This window comes from Cyprinodon tularosa, unplaced genomic scaffold, assembly GCF_016077235.1.
Source record: "Cyprinodon tularosa strain WSP-4 unplaced genomic scaffold, ASM1607723v1 ctg5, whole genome shotgun sequence".
Classification (NCBI taxonomy): domain Eukaryota; kingdom Metazoa; phylum Chordata; class Actinopteri; order Cyprinodontiformes; family Cyprinodontidae; genus Cyprinodon; species Cyprinodon tularosa.
In genome coordinates, this window is record NW_024039229.1 from 3,975,509 (window position 1) to 3,997,699 (window position 22,191).

Consider the following 22,191-nt stretch of genomic DNA (forward strand, 5'->3'; position numbering starts at 1 on the left):
TTTCTATAAATCCTTTGTTTTTATTGGTCTTCAGTAATATTCTAATTTTCTGATATGATGAATTTGAGATTTTCATTTGTTGTCATTTGTAATCATCAAAATTAAACAAAATAAACATCTGAAATATATGAGTTTGTATGTAATGTATGAATATAATATACAAGTTTCACTTTTTAAATGGAATTACTGAAATCAATCTACTTTTTCATGATATTCTAATTTTATGACCAGCACCTGTATATTTATCAATCATTATATTGGGCAAGTAAAAATTGTTTCTGGGCAAATGAAATGTGAAGGTAAAAATCCTTAACATCAAGCCCTGAAACATAAATCATATTGAATATGTGGGAAATAAAATTAGACTAACTTAACCATTCTATATTTGATACGGCTTTCCATACATATAGTCATATAACTGTGACTACAGGGTAAAAATTGTGGTTACTACCAGAGCAGCTTTTATGCTTTCTTTCTACCTAAACGCTGCCAGAATTGTAGTATTTTACAGGACAGATGCCACAAATGAAAAGTTGCAGATAATTACAGGTTTATACAGCTCACCGCTGAGAGCTTTTAAATCCCACCACCTAGTGCCTGTTTGTCAGATCTTCAAACCACTGCACTCAAACACTTCTCGTTACTCCCTCCTCCTCACTGCATGAATCACCATAAAAATCGTCCCTTTAATAAAATCAAATTAGAGGTGCAGACTTTATCACTATTTTAATACTTTTCAAGTTTTAAAGACTAAGTTAAATACTGCATAAAGTTATGCTCAGGCATGTACTTTTGCAAGAACAAAAGTGGGGGAAAAAGGACAAGGAGGTAAAATTACCGGCAACCATTACAATCTGCCAGGCGTCAGTTTATAAAAAGAAAAGGTTTAGTTTCATTCAGGTTTGGATTCACTTCCTGTTGTTCTTTCTCCTCACGCTTGATGTTCAACATTTTGTCTCATCATTTTGTAAGCACCGCAGGAACCCCTTCTGAGGGTTTTCAGCTTTTTAATACTTTCTAGTAAAAAAATAAATAAAAAGAAAGTTGGTCTTTTTTTATCCTGCTGGCTGAATATGCAGTTTGATTCTCCTAATAAGCGAAGAAGCTGTCGACCATGTAGATGTCTGGTGTGGTCGACTTCACTCTGTAGGGTGTCAGCCTGACTAACTTCCTGCAGGCAGATCAGTAACATGCAAACTTTGCTTTATTTTTTTTCTTCACTTTTAATCATTTACACCCGAGTTTGCCTCAGACGCCAAACGACTGGAGGATGCATGTGGGAGATCTTCAGCTGTGTAGTCACGCGGCCAGCAGCTCATTACAGGTGAATGTTCTACATGTTCTGGAAGGAGAGCGTGCTGCGACGCGTTGGGGGAGCACGTGTACATGCATGTACGAGTTCCCTCTCTGGGAAAAGTGATAAGGCTTCAACCTTGGCTCAGGCGCTCCAGATTAGGAGATACAGTCCTGAGCTGTGAGATCATCACTGATGCGATTGTTTAAGGATTTTGTTTCTCATTAACGCTCCAGTAATGATACATTACCAAGAAGGCTTAAGAGTTTTATTCCACCCACTGATGCTGCCAGGACCTAATTAAGGACTTTAATTAGATTGGAATTGTGAAAAATCAAAACAGCTGTGTAAGATTGAAGGGTTCACTGATTGCTCCAGGGTCCTTCACGTATCAAAGTAGACTGAAACCTAAAGAGGAGCGCATAGAAACGGATCCAGGGCCAGCTTTAGGCCAGAACACCCCGACTCCCCCCGATTTTGCGTCCGATCTGACAGAAACGTTCATTGGAAATCAATGGGGATGATCATATCCGACACGATCTCCTGCAGTGGGCTATGTAGCTCCGACTGAGATAGACCCCAGGTCTATTTTAGTGGAACTATGCATCAATTCAGATGCCTTTTTAAGGGTCTGACGGGTAAATAGACACGGTTACAAAGTAAAACTGATCCGCTTTGGGGGAAAAAATTACAAAAACAAAATAAAATCTGTTAATTGCACAGAGCGTAAGAAGCAAGCCAGCCAGACTGGTGCAAAAACAATCAATGACGCATTAAAAAATAGAATACTGTACCCACAATAGGAGTTCAGGAAGACAAAAAACGGATATAGTGTTCCTTTTTTCAGACTTGCAAAAACAATGAGGGGCAGAAAGCGCAGTTTATCAATCTCTTTGGAGACAAAAAATGACTTCAAGAAAAGAAAAAACAGATATATTAAAATAGTGAACCTGTGAGCCTCAGGAAAAACAAAATGAGGGGAAAATAGAGTAGGTAAGCGCGGCGTATCTCACCTCTTTATGAAAAAAAGAAAAGAGAAAATCTTGGATAAAGTTCCCAGATCTCTCTCTGACAATCGCCTCTCTGCCTCAGTCAGCATAGAAACCGTCCCACGGCGTTTATTGCTGTTTATCTGTTCTTTAGACTTTGATCTCATTATGTTTTTAATATATGAACATTCTCTATCCGATCTGGTTTGAAATGCTGCACAGACTCGTCAAGTGTGGCTTTGCTTTATAGCTGTGCTGTTTATTATTTCAAAATAATTTTTAATAACTTTTCCTAATCTATCCAAGTCAAATGAGGGAAATGGTTTTAATTTGTATATAGCACAGAAAAAATCTGTGCAGGTCTGCCTAGGGCTGGGTATTGTTCAAAAATTTTCGGTTCCGGTACCAATACCGATACCTTCACTTCGATACCGGTTCCTGGACGATACTTTTTTCGATACCAGTTTTATAATATCAGTTCGAAGAAAAAGAAAATTACACAACATAATAAAGTACAAATCTTGAGTTTTATTTTAAGCTCTGATTTTTCCATTTCCATTTTTCCTCTTACATAAAAAAAATCAGTGTCTAATATTCACTGTAACATTGTGAGGACCTTTTTACTTAGCAGTTTTCCTTTAGAAAAATTACCATGTCTGACAAACAAGCCCGTTGAATGGGATCCTACTGACAGCGCACCGCTGGTATGTGGGGGTCTGAGCGGCTCCCACAGAAATGGAGGCAGGATGAACTGACTGCACTGATTAAGTTTTCAGGTGGATTTTCCCACTTAAAAACATAATAAAACTAATTTATTCCCACTGATCACAGCAAATATAGCTGCAAGGCAGAGAAAGGATAGAGTAGCTCCGCCCAACGCGCGTCAGAGCCACTTTTCGACCGAGCAGCCAGAGCAGCAAAGCTGGGCATTTTAAAGGGGTTCCATGAACAGATACACATGAACCCTGGCTGTAGGCGTGACCACCTGTGTATTTTTCCTGGATGACGCAATCACGTTAAAGCTACAGTGTGTAACTTTTAGCGACATCTAGCGGTCAGACTGCAGACTGCAGCAACATGAACATCTCCCCCCCCACCGCTTCTCCCCCCCAACAGTACGGCGAGCGTTACGGGACAAAATGTCTTCCACGACGTCCGCATCACCTACCTTCTCTAGTGATGAGGTTTGTTTACATAGATAATTTTACCGATAGTATTTCATTAGTCTGTGTAGGGTATAGATTTCATGTAGACTTAAGATAATAAATATACCCGTTATTTTTTCTACATCGTTATGACGTTTTGGCGATCTCGCAATCGCTAGTTTGTTGGCTCTGCGCTGCCGTAGCGCAAAGATGTCTGCCTCCATGGCTGCGAGACCCGCTCCTATGTAATTATAAATGACGAATTCTAAGGCAACGCAAATATTAAGGTTAAGAGGCTGAGCTCGTAGATGATGATAAATAACATAGTTATGTATAATATATTACATTTCTGACTATATATCCATGTAATTATTACACACTGTAGCTTTAAGTGTTACAGCCAATCACTGAAACTTGGTACCGAAAAACGAGGCATGTTTCGATACTCTGTAGAACCGAAGCATTTCGGTCGGTACCATAAAAGAACCGAAGTTCGGTACCCAGCCCTAGGTCTGCCCACCCTGCCTAGTCATCGCCTCACTATACGCTGTCAGTGTGACATGAAAAACGCAGCAGAAAGGAGACCTTTAAGACAGAGTTGGTGTCTGATAATAATCCAAGGTTTGAGTTTCGTTTTAAATGATGGCATCCAGGCCACCAGCTTCAGCTGGCAGTTACACTTTCCATCTGAAAGCCAGAGCCACACTGGGGTGGTTAAGATATTAGCGTTTTCATGTGCTAGAATGGCCTAGTCAAAGTCCCGACTAGGGCTGCAACTAACGATTATTTTAAAAATCGATGAATCGGACGATTATTTTTTCGATTAATCGATGAATCGGACAAAAAATATTTTTTATATTAACCTCTTTATTCCAAAATAAACATTATAGACAGAACAAACAAGCACACAAGTACAGGTTGCTCATTAACTGTACTGGTGCAATATGAAAAATAAATGTTTGTGTTAAAACTACGCAAACTTACATGAGAAATGTAGCTGCACATCCACAAAATATAGGGTACTTTGTTTCATAAAGCGCAAAAAAAGACATTTTTGTTTTTAAAAGCCTCTAAGGGGTTCAAACAATAGGCCCCCCCATTTCAACAAATGAGTTTTTTTTAGACTAGAAGAGTTCTGACTTTTAAGACAGGAAAGTACAGCAGTTAAAGTTGCTACTTGAGAAAATACTGAACCATAGAGATAAAAATAGCCCTGTGATTCAAATTATAAATTGTATTTGGAATAAAAATGAGAGAACTAGGGGTGCTAAAAAACACATCCTCCAAAGACGGATATTTACATGGGAATGTGGCATATAATTAATTGACATATTACTGATCTTGCTGGATTTTATTCTGCTTTACTTCTATAAATTGCAGGATCATCTTTACTTTATCTTTGCCAGAAGATTTAAACTTTAAAAGCCTTGCCCTCATAATTTGCAAGTTAATTTATTTATAAAGTAAATGTAAACGCTGCTTAAGCTAATTCAAAGGAAATTAAAAGTAAAATAAGTAGCCAACCTTATCACTGTCTGTAACCTACTAACAAGGTAAGGAAAGCATCAGATGAGCTACCTGAGAAACTAACGTTACGTTTCCCCACTTTAAAACCAAACAAACATGGTGGTTCCGTGCCATGTTAATTTCTTTTGAAAAAAGTTGCATGTTATCACTTTTTTCGCTTTACAAAGCGCAGGCTATTTTAATTATTGTGATCAATTTGCGCCGTCAATCCCGGTGCATGCGAGCTTCATTTGCAGTCTGGACGCTGAGGCTCTGACTGAGAGGGACTCCTGCGGGAAAACGCGGTTGGGGTGGGGGAGGCGCCACACGGCAGAGTAGGAATGATACATGCTTTCACGTAAGAGTCTCCAAAAGCCGCCAGTGACACCGAAAAAAGTCGCCAGATTTGTCGTTAGTCGTTTTTTTGAAAAATAGTCGCTGGAGGGGACTGAAAAGTCGCGGAGTTGGCAACACTGCACCTGCGGCGCTGACTCGCTCTGCCGTATTTTTTTTTCTTCCTCTTTCAGTCAAGAGGCAGTGATGACGGCGCAGCGGATGACGCAATAATCGCGCGACACAACTAATCGATGATGAAATACGTTGCCAACGCTTTTAAAAGTCGATTTTTATCGATTTTATCGATTCGTTGTTGCAGTCCTAGTCCCGACTCTAGATTTAAATGGAAATCTATCGCAATAAATTAGGTTTTTAGTTTTACACTTCATTAAATCTGAGTTTGAATGATTTAGCAAATAAGATGAAGCATTGGGTTAAATTTCCATCTCCTAGGTTCGTAAAGAAACGTCATATCAAGAAAAAGAGAATTAAATGTCTGTTTGCAACATAAAAAAGGTTAAAACAAATCCAGGTGAAGACAATTTGGATGCCATCTCTTTCTCAGGGGTTAGGACCTGCAGAAGGACTTCAGAAACTCCTAATGGGGTATTTTTCTGTTCCTAATTATGAGTTAACTTTGTCATATTTAATTAGAAAGCTGTGCAGACAATAACTCTGTTCCTTTTGCCCAGAAAATATTTCTTTCCCTGCTCAGTTCACCTGACAAGCCAAAACTCTACGTCTAAAGGAATCAGATATCCGACTGCTGCATTATGTTTGAAGAAAACATATTTTCAAGGGTCAGAAAATGTGAAGTATTTGAACTTTTCTGTTTTTATTAAGCAAGCACAAAATGAATCTACTTGGATTTGGCAAACGGTTGCCTGTTAAATCCCACGGCCGTGTCAGAGGTGGAATCACAAAACATGCACTTTCTTTGCTCTCATTTTATTACCTCTGCACTTGGCTGTAATCCGGCTGTCTGTTCTCCAAGACTGTTAATCCTGAACAGTAAAACATTGTTTGGATTATTTGGTTTTCAGAGTACAGGAAGCATCATTCTCACAGATAACAGGTTCCTGCTCTGACATCAGAGAGAAGGACAACCAGGGAAACTGTAAATCACTTTCACAAACCTCCTGTTTCATATCTAAACAGTTATCAGGTCATCCTTCCAGCCATCTTCCAGGAGCAGATTTGCTTTTGCAGTCCAGCCTTCTGGAGACTCTGAAGTATTCTTAAATGAGCACTGAGACGCTTGGGTGGACCCCAATTCCTTCCCTCACAGCTGGATTTTTAAAATGCCTCCACCTAGGAAGGCCTTTAGGAGCCCAGTTTACCAAATGCTTCTTATTATTACAGATTAACAAAGACTATACTCTCTCAATAAACAGCATTATTTCTTATTTCTTGTCTGTGGTTGAGTCAGGCTGCGAGAGAGAGCCGGACCTTAAACAGGCAACAGGAAGGCTGATTTATTAGACTTTTAAGTAGAGCTGGATGATAAATTGATCTCTATGGAGATTTTTATGTGATGCTTTGCCTCTCTACACTTCAAATTGTATAAAGTGACAATGCATTTTGTTTTTAGATGTATTCTCATAACTTGCTCATTGTGTAATTCGACCTGCATAAATTCTTTTGGTGTCATATTTTCCATTGTTTACAGCAGCAGAGCTAACTTGATTTACAAGCATGTTTCACAGCTTGTATCTACGGAAGAGAATTAGGGCCACTGAAGAAAAAAAAAAAGTTAACTGATTTTTTTAATTTTCTTTCAGTATAGTATGGGTAAAAAAGTCAGAATTCTGACTTTAATCTCAGAATTCTGACTTTTTTCTCAGAATTCTGACTTTAATCTCAGAATTCTGACTTTTTTCTCAGAATTCTGACTTTTTTCTCAGAATTCTGACTTTAATCTCAGAATTCTGACTTTAATCTCAGAATTCTGATTTTATTCTCAGAATTCTGACTTTTTTCTCAGAATTCTGACTTTTTTCTCAGAATTCTGACTTTTTTCTCAGAATTCTGACTTTTTTCCCTCAGAATTCTGACTTTAATCTCAGAATTCTGACTTTTTTTATTGTCAGAATTCTGAGATTAAAGTCAGAATTCTGACTTTTTTCTCAGAATTCTGACTTTTTTCTCAGAATACTGACTTTAATCTCAGAATTCTGACTTTTTTTCTCAGAATACTGACTTTAATCTCAGAATTCTGACTTTAATCTCAGAATTCTGACTTTTTTTATTGTCAGAATTCTGAAATTAAAGTCAGAATTTGGATTTTTTTCTCAGAATTCTGACTTTTTTCTCAGAATTCTGACTTTTTTCTCAGAATTCTGACTTTTTTCTCAGAATACTGACTTTAATCTCAGAATTCTGACTTTTTTCTCAGAATTCTGACTTTAATCTCAGAATTCTGACTTTTTTTCTCAGAATACTGACTTTAATCTCAGAATTCTGACTTCAATCTCAGAATTCTGACTTTTTTTATTGTCAGAATTCTGAGATTAAAGTCAGAATTTGGATTTTTTTCTCAGAATTCTGACTTTTTTCTCAGAATTCTGACTTTTTTCTCAGAATTCTGACTTTTTTCTCAGAATTCTGACTTTTTTCTCAGAATTCTGACTTTAATCTCAGAATTCTGACTTTAATCTCAGAATTCTGACTTTAATCTCAGAATTCTGACTTTTTTTATTGTCAGAATTCTGACAGAATTCTGAGATTAAAGTCAGAATTCTGACTTTTCTATACTAAACTGAAATAAAATGTAAAAATCAGTTAACTTTTTTTTTTTCCCACTGGCCCTAATCCTCTTCCATATGTATCAGCTGACCCTTCTTTTTTTTTCTCCCACAATGGATGGCTAGAATAAAAGCAATTTTTAAAACTCAATTCTGTCTTATCTTTTGTTTTGATAAGAAGGAAAGGGAGAGAAAAAAAAATCAGAGCTTTTATTTTGAAGCCAGTAGCTGTACTGCTGAGTTTTGTCGTGGAAAAGGCTGGTTTAGTTTTGCTTTTTGGCAGCTTTTTAAAGAGTCCAGCATTAAGGAAGGAATTTAAATGCTTGTGGAAATACACACAGAAAACTTCAGTTTTGGTGGAGCTTGTTAAGGTAGTCGTTAACATAAGATGGCAAAAGATTATGACCCCTGCAGTGATTCAGCTACAGGATTTTGCCTCCTCTTCTAATAAAAGTTGATAACTATAAATCTCTGATCTCTGCGGCTCTAATTTTAAACCATCATCTGGTCCAGCCCCCAGTAATAGCCCTGAGTTCTCTGAGAAGTTTAGCATCCAGTCATCTGGTGGTTTCCACTCTCTCTTTATGTCCTTTGGTCTAATTTTATTTGTTCTGTGGCTGAAAAAGGAACAAGCTCACAGATAAAGCTTCTTTTGGCATCCTGGTTGAAGATTATGCTTGGAGGGAACCGTGATAAAACCACCCTGAGCATCCTAGCTAAAGAAAACCAACACAAACGTTCCTCCTCTGAACTGAGTCTGTTGATCTGTCTTTTTAAGCCGCGTGTAACGAAGGGATCATGTGAAATCTGAAGCTTCTCGCTGTCCTCGTCTCTCTTTGATCTCCGCAGGATTGAGTTCCTTCTCTTTTTTTAACTTTTTTTTTCTTCCACCTTCATACGTCTCGTCCTTTATTTATACGTTTCCACCTGAGTTCTTCCTCGTGCCGTCTCTACCTCAGACTCCTCCCTGGCTTTAAGCCCCTGGCTCCTTGAATCTGAACTCCATCCTCTAAGGGCAATTATGAGATCAGCTCAGTGAGGAGAAGATTGTTTTTAAACAGCAGTTTGAGGCTCAGACCTCCTCATTAAAGTGGTGTTAGGCTGTCTTTTTGTGATTCCAGTGTGGCAGAGGGATGGTTATTGTAAAGTAAACATGGAAACCAGACGATTTGATGAATATGGTTCCGAGTTGCTCATTATAACCTGAACGCTGTTTATTATTTTGGACTTCCTGGTTCGCAGTGGAGTGTGTTCGGTTTTTCTCAGGAATATGACCGCCGCCACACGCCGATGCTGTTCATGACTCTGCTGCTTTGTACTGTTTATTTCCTGTCTTTTTGCGTTGTCCTGATCCCTCTGCTGATAATCCCGATCCAGATTCCCGTCAGCAGCCAGCCCCTCGGCCTTTTTCCCCGGCCCCGTTACCTCTGCACGTCCCTCTCTTTGCCCCTCAATCATCCCCCGTGCAGACAGACGCACACCGACCTTTTCACACACTAAATTTAGATCCACCAAAGAATAGGAGGAAGGGAGGGAAAAATAAACGAGGGATAGATGGCAGTGCATGTTAGAGAAACTTTTTTTTTTTTTTTTTTTGCTGTGAAAGCAGTTTTCTATTGGAGGCTCTGCTTGGCCCTCCCCCCCTTTAACAATACTCCAGCGATGTTTATCTGTTATTGTGAGCACCGCTCCAAATGCTGTGACGTCAGGTTCTCTAAGGAGAGCCGAGCTGCGTGTTAAACCTGCACACTCACTGATTGCTGCCGTGTTTCTCTTGGAAAGGAGAGCACAGGTGGCCCTTTACTGCAGGATATCAGTGAAATAGTTTCTCTGCTTGGCTATTTTCTATATATAGACTGAACTGAGGTCTAGAATGCTGCATTTCACCTCTTCCTGTCTGGAGCACAGTTCGCTTTATTGCACAAAGGCTTTTGTCCCTGTGAGAGTTGAGCTTTTGCTTGTAGACCTCCTGCCCTCCCAGCCAGTCGGGAACGAGCGCTCTGTAGCACTTTGAAAAATGTTACCCACAGATTAGACGGACATGATTTCTGTCTCTAAGGACTTCTTCCTAACTAGTTGGAAAATAAAAGGCTCTGCCTAAACACCAAGAGCACCTCATAACTCAACACATTCACAGAATCATTGCACGCTTCTCTTAGATTTACCTTAAATCACAAAAATTATTCTAAGTTGGTTTCAAAATAAAACAATAAAGTTTGTGGCTGAAACAGAAAGAAAAAAACATCTAGAGGTGGGAATACTTTTAAATCACACTAAGTTATTTATGTTTGTTCTAAACATTAACCCCCATTAAGAGGCAGATTTTTGCTTTTTTTTAATTGATCGTCAACACAGATTATTCCAACATGAAATTTGCAACTTTAAGGAACGTTTTTAAACCTTTTCTGAGCTGAAAGAAAAGTGAAACCCACATCTGAGGGTGTTAAATAGCTCCCTCATGTCACCCATCTGGTGACCTGGTGCAGGGAGAACAACCTGGAGCTCAACGCTCTAAAAACAGTGGAGATGGCTGTGGACTTCAGAAAGAGCGCAGCCCCTGCTACCCCCATCACCCTCTGTGACTCCACCATTGACACTGTGGAGTCTTTCCGCTTCCTGGGAACTATCATCTCCCAGGACCTAAAGTGGGAGCTGAACATCGACTCCCTCACCAAGAAAGCCCAGCAGAGGATGTACTTCCTGCGGCAGCTGAAGAAATTCAACCTGCCCAGGACAATGATGGTGCAGTTCTGCTCCTCCATCATTGAGTCCATCCTCACTTCCTCCATCACCATCTGGTACGCTGGTGCCACCGCTAAGGAAAAGAGCAGACTGCAGCGTGTCATCCGGTCTGCAGAGAAGGTGATTGGCTGCAACCTCCCATCTCTCCAGGAGCTGCACGCCTCCAGGACTCTGAGGCGTGCAGGGAAGATTGTGGCTGATCCCTCGCACCCCAGTCACAAACTATTTCAGTCACTACCCTCTGGCAGGAGTCTGCGGTCCATCAGGACCAGAACCTCCCGTCACAAAAACTGTTTTTTCCCATCTGCTATCGGCCTTATCAACAAGGCCAAGACCCGCCCGTGACACTGGACAATGTTTCTCTCCCCCATTCAGGATTTCTGCGTTACATTAACACACAGTCTACTGTTTCTATATAGCTTCTGTGTGTATATATATATATATATATATATATATATATATATATATCTTATTTTGTTATTTTGTTTTTTTTTTGTCTGCACCAACAACACCAAGTCAAATTCCTTGTAAGTGCAAACCTACTTGGCAATAAACTTGATTCTGATTCTGATCTGGGTAAAATCCAGCCTGGTTGGGCTCTAATTCTGTCTTACTTCATTTTTATTATTAAATTGGGGGTAAAAGCCTAGACGTCATTCCTCAAACAAGGTTTCACTTTGTTTTTAAGGCTATAGAAAAGTTTTTATTAGTTGGTTTCTGCGGTGTTCAGGCTTCTGGAAGCCCCTGTCTTATTTATACAGCCTGCCGTTACACCTGTACCTGTTGTGTTAATAAATGTTATCCTTTGAGCGATGTAGAGATTGTTTTCTGAACACTGCTTTAGGCAGAAAGGGACAGAATCTTACAGAGTTCTGACTTTTCTGGCTTGTTAGGTTCTGCTATTTCATTTGTAAAGCTACTTTACATATTCAATGACTTATATCCCTTTTTTCCATGTTCTTATATTTAAATGAGGCCATAGAGTTCAGCTACTCAGGATTAAAACAGGAGGTAGCTTGGAAATATTCGCTTGCAAATTATTGTTTTTTGGCATCATTTTGCAGAATGGTTTCGATCTTTCTGTGTTTATTCAACTGATTTACAATATCTGAAGAATCTCAGACTTATTGAGAGAAGAATATCGCTCATCTTTACCCGATCTGTCCTGGAAAAGGGATCCTATGCTACTTCCAGGAGCTACGTTTTTCAGCTTTGGATTTGTACATGAATATAGTCGTATCTATATGCTGGTGAAGATTCTCAGTCATCCAGGTCCTTGTCATTCCAAATAAGTAAAAAAAAAAAAAAAAACAATCCACTGGACTTTGTTTCCAAGTTTGAAGACGTTTCGTTTCCCAACCCCCATCTCATTACAGGGGAACCAAAGACCTCGCCTATTCAGCAAGGCCAACAATTCCCTCTAACTGCCCCCTTTCAGAGACATAGGCAGGTATCGGTTATTGCAGGCTAATAAAGAAGCTAAACGACGGCCACTCCTAAGGGGCGGATCCGTTCGACCGGTTCATTTTGCATGTTTTCTTTAAAGCCTAAAACTCAACGCTATTCCTGACTTTCTGAATTTAATCTTTCTCAGAATTCCGACTTTAATCTCAGAATTCCCACTTTAATCTCGGAATTCCGACTTTAATCTCGGAATTCCGACTTTTACCTCGGAATTCTGACTTTTACCTCGGAATTCTGACTTTAATCTCGGAATTCTGACTGATTTCTAACAAGAAAAAAAAGTTTCTCAGAATTCTGAGAAAAAAGTCAGAATTCTGACTTTTTTCCCATACTTTACTGAAATAAAATAAAAAACTCAGTTAACTTTTTTTTTTTTCAGTAGCCCTAATCCTCTTCCGTACAGTTGAGCCACTTTCATTATTGTTAAAACAGATCGAATCAAAATGAATCGATTTAGAACTGTATGAATCAAAATCGAATCGATTCAGGACTTTGGCGAAAATACCCAGCCCTATTGTCTAAGTATCTGGTTAAAAAAAAAAAAAAAAAAAAACACAAGCAAATTAAACAATTGAAAGTAAAAGGATGAAGCATCAATTAATGCGACTTAGAGGATCTGAATGCATGGCGGCTGAATGCAGCAGTGAATGGGCCAAAGCATAATATGAAGTTACTGAGGTATCCACCTGACTAACCGGTCTCCTCTGGGTATCCTGATATTTAGGAAACAGATTAAAGTTTATTTGAATTATTATTATGTGATAAACGGTTAATGAACGGTCTGACTCCCTATAAGCAGCAGCAGCAGCATCACCTGTCCTGTTTAACCACCTTAGCCTCTGAATCAGTGAGAAAAACAGCTAAACTTGGGAAGCAGCTACGCTTTAACAAAATCTTCCGGTCCGTCCGTCACATAGCAAAAAACTCAACAGCAGAGCCGCTATCTGGACCCCTGCCCCAACTTCAAACTATTGTGGCAACTTTTCCGTTATTGAATCCCATTTAGTCTCATTCGTCGTGACTCGGCTGTTTATTTTTGGTGCTGAAAGCTTTGGTTGCTAGGACACGGTTGGTCTTAGGAGAGGCTGAGCGAGGGAGGGACCGCATGAGAGGGAAAAGAAAGAAACTGCAGCGGTGTTGAGGGGGAGAAAGGCGAAATCTGTGAAAGCTTAACGACAAACGAACGAGCTATGAGTCAGCAGGGACATCTGCAGCGCACACGCAGTGGGCATGGTTGCTATTCCTGTGCTCTGTCTGTGTGCTCTGAGCACCCACGCATGAACCCGCTTACCTCCGTTCTCTAACCTGTCTCGTGTATCTTTGTACTTTGTGCCTGTGAAATATTAGCTCACCTACTTTATTTTAAAGCCCTCTCACTGTCCATATCCAACCTTAGAACCAGAACGAGTCTCCACACCCCATCCTTCAGCAAGGCTCTCTGTCCTAACCTGTCCCCAGTGACACCAGTCTGATTGTCTGAAGTATGAATCATATGCTTTGACCAAATTAGTAATCTTCCCTCAGATGGCTGTTAACTATCACAGCTAGCATGTCTGTCCCTTCAGGCTCTGTCTCTGAGCACCACAGGAGATCTGATAGCAGCATGAGGTTCATTAGTCATCAGCAGAAAGCCTGTTTCCCTGGATTCATCAGTTTCATACATCGTTCATTTAAAACTTTCAGAAAAACAAACTTGCAGCATCTGACCCCTTTCTTTATATCAACATAAATTTACAATAACTTTCCCCATCAATGTATGTTATTGCATCATAATAAACTATGAAGCTTCCTTTTAGGGCGGCGTGTTTTGGACCTCTCTCATTTGGATTAGACTGGAGCCGCACCGATCAGATGTATTTGATTCATCGCAGCCAGTTTTGAACCCTTAAGTTGCGTTCAATGTCTGCTGTAAATTCCAACAGCACCACGGGGAATTAAACACTGCATTTCAGATTAAAGGCGACAGTGTCATGAAATGGGAGGAGCTTAAGTTGTTTGAAGCTGATGCCCCACCCACGACAAAAAAACTCTGCAATTACAGGTGCTGGTCATAAAATTAGAATATCATGAAAAAGTAGATTGATTTCAGTAATTCCATTTAAAAAGTGAAACTTGTATATTATATTCATACATTACATACAAACTCATATATTTCAGATGTTTATTTTGTTTAATTTTGATGATTACAAATGACAACAAATGAAAATCTCAAATTCATCATATCAGAAAATTAGAATATTACTGAAGACCAATAAAAACAAAGGATTTATAGAAATGTTGGCCAACTGAAAAGTATGAACATGAAAAGTATGAGCATGTACAGCACTCAGTATTTAGTTGGGCCTCCTTTGGCCTGTATTACTGCAGCAATGCGGCGTGGCATGGAGTCGATCAGTCTGTGGCACTGCTCAGGTGTTATGATAGCCCAGGTTGCTCTAATAGTGGCTTTTAGCTCTTCTGAATTGTTGGGTCTGGTGTATTGCATCTACTTCTTCACAATACCCCATAGATTTTCTATGGGGTTAAGGTCAGGAGAGTTTGCTGGCCAATTAAGAACAGGGATACCATGGTCCTTCAACCAGGTACTGGTAGCTTTGGCACTGTGTGCAGGTGCCAAGTCCTGTTGGAAAATGAAATCTGCATCTCCAAAAAGTTGGTCAGCTGCAGGAAGCATGAAGTGCTCTAAAACTTCCTGGTATGTGGCTGCGTTGACCCTGGACCTCAGAAAACACAATGGACCAACACCAGCAGATGACATGGCACCCCAAACCATCACTGACTGTGGAAACTTTACACTGGACTTCAAGCAACGTGGATGAAGTGCCTCTCTTCTTTTCCTCCAGACTCTGGGACCTTGATTTCCAAAGGAAATGCAAAATTTACTTTCATCAGAGAACATGACTTTGGACCACTCACCAGCAGTCCAGTCCTGTTTCTCTTTAGCCCAGGCAAGACGCTTCTGACGCTGTCTGTGGTTCAAGAGTGGCTTGACACAAGGAATGCGACAGCAGAAACCCATGTCTTTCATACGTCTGTGTGTGGTGGTTCTTGAGGCACTCACTCCAGCTGCAGTCCACTCTTTGTGAATCTCCCCCACATTTTTGAATGGGTTTTGTTTCACAATCCTCTCCAGGGTGCGGTTATCTCTCTTGCTTGTACACTTTTTTCGACCACATCTTTTCCTTCCCTTCGCCTCTCTATTAATGTGCTTGGACACTGAGCTCTGTGAACAGCCAGCCTCTTTAGCGATGACCTTTTGTGTCTTGCCCTCCTTGTGCAAGGTGTCGATGGTCGTCTTTTGGACAACTGTCAAGTCAGCAGTCTTCCCCATGATTGTGTAGCCTATAGAACTAGACTGAAAGACCATTTAAAGGCTTTTGCAGGTGGTTTGAGTTAATTAGCTGATTAGAGTGTGGCACCAGGGGCCATCAATTTTGAACCTTTTCACAATATTCTAATTTTCTGATATGATGAATTTGAGATTTTCATTTGTTGTCATTTGTAATCATCAAAATTAAACAAAATAAACATCTGAAATATATGAGTTTGTATGTAATGTATGAATATAATATACAAGTTTCACTTTTTAAATGGAATTACTGAAATCAATCTACTTTTTCATGATATTCTAATTTTATGACCAGCACCTGTAGATTGAATGGTTTTCCAGGTTTTTGCACTTAAAATGATCATTTGTGTTGCTGTTGATATTGAATATAAATTTTCATCCAGAGGTCAACTATCCTTCTATTGAGCGCCGGATTAGACCATATTGGTCAACTTTTTTTGTGCAGTGAAAACTGTTGTTTGTGCCGCTTTGGTTTTCGGGACTCATTTTTTATTTCGGTCAATGATCTCCGATCAGGCGTTAGTGCTGAGCTTGTTAGCTTATACAAAGTTATTGCATAACATAAAGTGGCGTTTCTGTACTGGTATTAAATATAACAACGGCTGTGTTTTCCTAATTTAATGATTGTTTCACAGTAATACGTTGTTTATCAGCTTCCCAGATACTTTAAGTTGGATCTGCCGTTACCCCTGGCAACCTCATAACATTTCCTGGCACTTCACAATAAAAGCATAGATGAAATAAAATTACAGACTGCTGCTAAATTGTTCTTTATGCATAATTTTTGATTTGGCTTGAGAAGACCATTACTTTTTGATAAAAGCCCCAGAAGCGCTGAAAAAGTGAATCACTTTGGTTTATCCAGAGCTGCGGATTCAGTGGTCTAGGCCTCTGATTGGTCAAATCTACATCCGCTCTACACTATGCATCTCCTGTTTGGTACCTTACCGGCTTGTTTTGTTTCTATGACCATGTGGCCATTGTGGAAATTTTTTTTTTTTAATAAACTTTATTATTTACAATACACAACAATACAAAACTACATTGTTTACATATCACAAAACAACAAAAAACATTTGCCAGGGGGAGCATTAACAGAAAACAATAAAAGTATAATAAGAAATGACAAAATAATCTTGTTTAAAGAAAAACGGTACCAAAGGTGACAAAAATACCAGATGCCACAGCGATTCAACACAATAAATTATCTAAAATACTAATTTGATTGCAAACCAATAAAGTTGTTTTTGATTTGTCGAATTGTAAATATATAATGTTTAAATTCAATTAAAAAAAATGAAAAGTCAGTTTTTTTTCTCAAAAATTTGCATTTATGAAGATGAAATTTAGCCTTTCTTTCGTTTTGTTAAAAACTAAACAGGAGATTTGCCCAATATAACTGAAATCCTATTAATATTTTTGACACAATAAAAGTACAAAAGTGTTTCCAAAATACTTTGGAATGATAACAAAACCAGAACAGATAAGTGACCGACTCTTTCTTTAAATAGACTTAAACGGAATAGATTCTGTGTATGAGTTTAAAGGATACTTCTTAAACCTTGTTAGTGAGAAGAAAGTGATTCGGGAGCAGCCAGGTAAATTTCCAGGACATATTAATATGAAAACGATCCCAGTATGGAACAACCACAGGAACAGAGGTCTCTTCCTTCTAAAACAGGGATCTAATTAATTTATTATTTTTACGAGGAACAGGGTTTAGACAGATTTTGCCAACAGGAAAATGTATGGGAGTCAAAATGGGAGAATAACTGATTCTTGGTTTCTGTTTGAATAACATACAAATTTTAGACGAAATAGCACCAAAAACTTTGGCATATTCTCCATTGTGGAAAATGACTCGAGAAGTTGGACCAGCTAGAAGTGCGAGTTGCGTGAGAACCTTAGGAGCCTTTTTCCACAGGGATTCCAGCTCTTTCTCGCCCTCATGTCCCTCCGTCGTCGGACAAACTTGCCCCCACTTCCTCGCCGCCTCGGCCGTATCTAGACCCACAGCTAGTTCCTGATTGTCCCTCTGGCTTTGTGGCGTGGAATAACAGCACAGACCATACCTTCGGGAAAATAACCAGCCCTTAAGTTCTCTCAAGCAGCACATAGGGAGCTGAGCATCCATCACTCCATGTGGAATTCACCGCTGGCCTCTTCACTGTGCTTGTCGGCACAGTTTGCACATGGATACTATAAAAATCAACCACTATTCTTCCTTTTTTCCTTTTTTTTTTTTAAATGAATACGCCTTAACAGTTCCATCTTTGTGGATCCCTCCACAACATGCAGTCAAGTCTCCCGTCTCTCGTTTCAGGCGAGTTGGACCAGTCAGACATTTCAAAAGCTGCAGGAGTCTGGCCCTCAATGACTGAGTTCGGCAGCCCTGCTGTAACGCGGCTCTCAATCAGGATATTTTTAGTCGTATAAAGCGGGTTTCAGTTGTTAGTTATCGCCACCGTTCAGAAGTTACTGTATTCACACTTTAAATGTTTGGAAATCTCTCTTTCATGGAGCATGTTGTGCACACGTTCCTCCTCTCATTCCTTCCTTCTTTGTGCTGCTGCTGGGTTTCATCTCCAAATGCTTTTATTCAAACTTTTTCTTTTAGATTTTTGTCTAAATGAAAAAAGCGACTTCAGCAGGGATGAACAATTCCTCAAATGCTTCAGTTACAAACATCCTGCTGGTAAAATGAGACTCCATGCTTCGTTTTGTTCACATTTTAAACACTGAGCAGTACTTGGTGTGTTTCACAGGGGACAGTTTTTGCATTCGTGCTTCTGTTTCATAAAGTGTGAGAAGACTGGAGATTAAAGGAAAAAAGGGTAAAAAAAACAACATAAGTTTGAGATTATATCATGACAGTAAGACTTGGCTGCCAACAGATATTCATTCTTCACACGCCTTGAAAACACTTAATATTTACCGTTAGAATAACAAGCAAGTGCAGCATCCAGACTCATGAGGCCTAAACCTAAATAGAGATATAATTTTAACCAATTTTAAATGACAACCTGCAGTAAGATATATGAAAATATATATATATTTAGAGCACTGTTTGTTTAGTGGAACAAATAGCTGCAGCCCAGAGCTTCACATAACGTTAAAACTAAATGAAAATGATGGAAGAGTTATCTTGGAAGGGAAGTTGATGGGGTTTTTTTGCATATAACGTGCATTTATCAATCTGGCTGATCAAGTTGTCCTGTTCTGGATATTGATTAGTCTGCAGTTGTTTTATTTCTTACTTCTAATTCAGCAGATCAAGTGGAAAAATCTTGTTTTTCTGCAGCATTTTGAGCTTCAGTAACCCCACAAGCTGCTTAAACACTAAGATTTAAAGGTCCTCTTTTATATTTGTTCCAAAAGATGCTAATATAATATTTATTTTTTGTGATATGCTCATTAGAAACAGTTTACTTAGTTAGTTTTTCTTTTAGCTAAAACTTATTTTAATTTGCTTTAACATTTTATGAATTGGTTTAATCAGTTTAAAATGACTTTCCTAAAAGATGAGTTGGATCATGAAGCTCCTAAATCGAGTTAAATTAATGCATTTCTTAAATGCATCTTTTTTTCCCATTATTCAGCAACTTGCTTCTTATGACCAAGGTCACAGCAACTTCAAAAGCAACAAAAATTTCAAAATATGGTCTTTCACCTCTAAATTATGCAACAGTATTGATGAATTTTCATACACTGTAGATCTGTAGCCTTGTACTTGACCTTTGGTTACTGTGTGGCAACACTGCACTCCAGCAGCAGCGGCTCGCCAGCGAGTAGTTTTCTCCTCTCTGGGTCGTAGTTTAGATGCTTTTGTTTAATGTATTACATCGATAGAGAGTAACTGGCAATAAAATCTTTGCTGCGCTGCATGTGCTGAACTCGGAGCTAATTTATGCATGTTCAGGTCTGGACTTTGGTAAAACCAAACCCAGCTCGGTTTTTCCACGGCTCACCCTGACAGCATTCTCACCTGCTGATAAAATCCAGCCTGGGACTGGATTTAAGCCGCGATCACGTGCAGATTTTCTGTTATCTCTCAGATAAAATGCCAACCGAGAACAGGGTGATCATCCGTAGAGTTTATTGGCTGCCCCCCAATGCTTCCAAGTTGTTGCACATCTTACTACTTGTTCAGTTTGTAGCAAAAAATAAAAAAAAATATGCACACAGACAAGCCTCTGGTGTAAAGCTCTTTATTCATTTGAAGCTGTCTCTTTGTCCAGACATAAATCTTTTACTTTAGTTTATTTAGTTTGATAAACCAGTGGAGTGGTCTTAATGCCTATCTGGCTTTACTCTGATACCCAAAAATTAAACAGCCAATCGCCTACAGAAGACAACCAGTTCATGCAGGTTTGTGGAACTGGTTTGAAGGCCTGTTTAATAGAAAGTATCTGGATTTGTGTTTGGACTTTGACTAGGCCATTCTGTCACGCTGAGCCCAGCTGCTGCATTATTACAGTCATCCTGCCGGTAGATGGACCTTGAACTCGGTCTAAAGCTTCTTGCAGCATCAAACTAGTTGTCTTTACTATCCCTGATAAGCAGCCCCGCAGCATGACCCTGACACCACCTTGTTTCATTGTTGGGGTTGGCTTTTTGAGTTTTTACGGCACTAGTGGCTCGTTTTTCCAACAGTAGGCTGACAGGAAAGGGGGTGGGAGAGGGAGGGACATGCGGCAAAGGACCACAGGTCGGATTCGAACCTCAAAGACTAAGGCCTCCGTACATGCGTGGTGCGTGCCAACCACTGGGTCACCTGCACTCACCTTGTCAGTCAGAGAATGTTCAGACACTGGTCTAAAACCTCACTAGAATTTATGCATGAGCCACAATTACCCATAATGCAGCAGCGCTCCTCTGTAGCCATAATGGCAACCATTCAGACAACGGAAGAACCTGACAATAAATGAGTTATCGGGTCCCACTTCTGGGGCAGATCAGGCACAGATGAGTGATAAAACAAAGGATTTATTATCTAAGAGAATAAATAAGCATTTTGCACATTATAGTTTAGGAGACTTATAACATTTAGGCAGAGAAAAAAGAAATTTGGGCATTTTTATAAAGCCGGCCACCCTGAGGTACTTCTGGTTGCACAAATAAGCTGATGGTACGGATTAGGCTCATTTAAATTACACATTACGTTTGTTATCACTGTTTAACTTTATCATGTAAACGGGAAAAGAAAAAGCCGCTCTACATAAAGAATCGTCTCAAAATATCGGCAGCGCATATCAGTTGGACTGAATATAATCGACATCAGCCGCTCTAGTCTACTTAAGTTATAACCAACATGTGAGGCCTTCACAAAACATCTGTATGAAAACTGCAATTAAATTAGAAACAGCTGGATTTTATTTACTGGTTGGTGAAATCTGAAGGCAGCCGTCGACACCGGGTTTTATTTTGGCGGTTTAATAGAAATACTTATTTCAAAGTGTTCCTTTTTAATTTAAAACTGTCCATCATGCTTCTTCCTTTTCTTTTTTGTAGCGTGAAATATTCTGAATATGTTATGATTAGCAATTTGAATAATGATAAAATGTAAACTTTGTGTTTTGACAAAGAAATCTGTATAAAATAGGACAGAAGTCGATGTTCTGTTTTCTGTTTTAATCCAGTAAAGTCCAGAACTTGGAGCCCGTCGGGCCTCATGTCTGTTCTTCATCTGCTTTTCTGCTCCGGTTCTTCTTCGCTGTTATTGTTAGATTTTATAACATTTTCCCAAAGCCTCTCGCTATCATGTGCTGAAGGCAGTAAAGGATAAAAGGAATAAACGCGTCACCGTTTACTATGTCGGGAGTGTGGGTTGCATCAGATGGCGTGTTTATACATACATTACGGTGTGTTCTTGTTGTTACATCACCGTCCTGCTGTGTAATCTGACTGGGATCAATAGGCCACATCACAGCCGTGTCGCCGCCCGTCCTTCAGCAGGTCGCTGCAAACGCTTCACTGTCACCGCTGCAGATACGAGGGGCTTTAAAGTGTGGGAAACAAATTGTAATCTTGGTATTTAGACCAGTGACTTTTTTTTTTCTTTTTTTTTACAGCAGTTGCATAAACACACACAGACGCACAGAAATGAGCATTGTTATATTGTGCCCATATGTTTCCCAGCCTTAGCTTTCTCAGCCTGATTGCCAAGGCACATCTGGTCCTAATAAGGTGTGTGTGGGTGTGTGTGTGTCACTGCGCCTCAGCTCTCCAGCCTTTCAGTCTGGCCTTCTGCAGAAGTGGTGTTGAGTCTTTTACTGCATCGCAGCACAAAGCCTATACTTTTAACCTTTGCTTAATAGTGTGTGTGGCTCTGAGTGTGCGTCCTGATGGTAGTTATCAGGCCATATCTCATATTTTGTCTGCTCGTGTTTCAAGGCCTGATAATCTTTAAAAACAGTGTTGATTTTCCAGCTTTGATGCCGATAGTGGGAATGGTTTGATATATCGGCTGTCTGTGGGAACTGGTTCAACCAAAACCATCATCAGCATCAGCTCCAGGCAGCACAGCAGCAGAGCAAAGCTTTTTTCAGATAAACCAGGCGATGCCTGACCTCTGCTTCTCCTGGCATGTCCAAGACTGAACATTCAGGGATTTGTTGAGTAG

The 22,191-nt window shown here is 39.6% G+C and overlaps 1 protein-coding gene across 1 annotated transcript in view; it reads left to right on the forward strand.

Annotated features, from left to right (window-relative positions):
- The window catches only part of erf (Ets2 repressor factor), a 64,666-nt gene that overhangs the window by 22,553 nt on the left and 19,922 nt on the right, over positions 1-22,191 (forward strand). The gene's annotated exons all lie outside the window — the stretch shown is intronic.